We start from the raw sequence: 2,342 nt of genomic DNA, 5'->3' as shown, positions 1-2,342 counted from the left end.
AAATACATGAGCTGGTCTATCCAAGCGCATCACAGTAATATTGGGGACTTCATTCCAGTACTTCACCACAATCATTAAAGCAAGCGTAGCAAGAGCATCTGCCATCCGATTCTCATCTCGAGGAATATGATGGAAGTCAACCTCAGTAAAGAAAATTGAAATCCTCCTCGCATAATCTCTATTTGGGATGAGACCAGGCTGATTCGTCTCCCATTCACCCTTAATATGATTAACAACCAGGGCCGAATCACCATAAATATCAAGATGCTTGATCCTAAGATCAATACACTCTTCCAAACCCATAATACAGGCCTCATACTCCGCCATATTATTCGTGGATTTGAAAGTTAGCCTTGCTGTAAAAGGAAAATGTGTGCCCTGAGGAGTAATAATCACTGCCCCAATACCATTTCCGTATTGATTAACAACACCATCGAACACCATACCCCATTGGGAACCAGGCTCTGACCCTTCATCGAGCGTAGGCTCATCGCAATCTTTCATCTTCAAATACAGAATCTCCTCATCAGGGAAGTCATACTGCACAGACTGATAATCTTCAATTGGTTGATGCGCCAAATGGTCAGCCAAGATACTACCTTTAATAAGCTTTTTGAGCTCGATACTCAATATCATACTCAGATAACAACATCTGCCAACGGGCAATCCTCCCAGTTAAAGCAGGCTTCTCAAAGATATATTTGATTGGATCCATTTTGGATATCAACCAAGTCGTATGATTTAACATATACTGGCGTAAACGCTTAGCGGCCCAAGCCAAAGCACAACATGTCTTCCCAAGCATTGAGTACCGAGACTCACAATCAGTGAACTTCTTACTCAAGTAGTAGATTGCATACTCTTTCTTCCCTGATTCATTTTGCTGACCCAGTACATAACCCATTGAGTCATCAAGCACAGTCAAGTACATAATCAACGGTCTCCCTTCATTAGGCGGAGACAGAATCAGAGGCTCAGACGGATACTCTTTAACACTGTCAAAGGCCTTATGGCAATCCTCGGTCCAATCATGACGTGTTCGCTGTGAATTTTGGCGAACAACCTCTGGTTTACCAAAACTTGTAGAATTGGGTTACTTGCAGGATCAACCACACAAATCCTAGGACATGTGCAAAATCTAAATAACTTCGTAAATCTCTAGAACGGCGTTTGTATCTTTCATTCTGATTCTCTGAATATTTTATGTCGAAAGATGTTGATTAAAGACGTTTAAACAGATGTAAAATTGACAAGATAAGGTAAATGGCAGAAAATAACTGACGAAATGTAAAGTGTCGAAAAGAAAGTGCAGAAAGATAATTGACTGGAAAACGTAAAAGGAATTTGTAAAGAACTTTGAACTTTATAAAATAAACTTTGAAGAATTGGTGTTTGTTTACACATACATGTTCCAATTATGACTCTTTTCTCTCACACGGGTACTTTGAGTGCTTTCAGGAATTTTGTACAAGTAAAATCTCACACCTTTTTCAGATAACAACTACCCTATTTATATACAAATAACATAACTGTTACTAACTACCAAATCCTAAAACTGTGACAAACGACTCTCTTCTTTTCGCCAGATGCTTCCACGCGTCTTCTACCAAACGTCACAACTCTTCTGAATTTGAATATTTACACTTTACGTCGAAATGACGTCTCTCTTCAGACTTTGTCGAATTGTCGAAATACCACAACATCCTCCATGTCTGTCAAAGGTGCCTTTCCATCTGCAGATATCTTGTCGAAATGTCGAAGCTTCGATTTTGTCAACGTGTCGAACAATACTTATCAACCAACCCGTTTATCCCATGTCGTCATTTGTCGAAAGAACCATTCTGCATACCAAATCTCATGGCGTCGAAAACGTGTGTATACAAATTGCCCCCCAGCAAAGATGTTTCGACCGTTTTTTTTTGGAGAAACAGTCATTTGTTGTCAACCAGTGTTTTGATGCCATGTCAATTAATCTTTATTAAATCCAAGTTTTGATAATCTCAATTTCCAACACAAATTCATCATTACACTTTCTCTAAAATGTCACGTCTAGCCCACGTTCAGAATCCACTTCCATCATTACCTCACATCATGATTTCTTTTCAACTTCCACCTCTTTAACACTCCTATCAGAATCGGCCACGTGTCCCACTATCATGATTACCATTCTGAAATGTTTCATCATCTTCTTCCTATAAATACCCATAAACCTTTTTCCTTAAACCCTTTTCCGCTTCAGATTTCTTTTCTTCATACCCATTTCTTAAGCTTTCATACTCTCCCGAGAAAAATTCCTAAGTTCTTCATAATAATGGCGCCTCAAAAACCTTCAAGCAACAAAC

This window comes from Lathyrus oleraceus, chromosome 7 (genome assembly GCF_024323335.1).
Source record: "Lathyrus oleraceus cultivar Zhongwan6 chromosome 7, CAAS_Psat_ZW6_1.0, whole genome shotgun sequence".
In the NCBI taxonomy this organism is placed as follows: Eukaryota; Viridiplantae; Streptophyta; class Magnoliopsida; order Fabales; family Fabaceae; genus Lathyrus; species Lathyrus oleraceus.
This window is presented reverse-complemented; position numbering follows the sequence as displayed.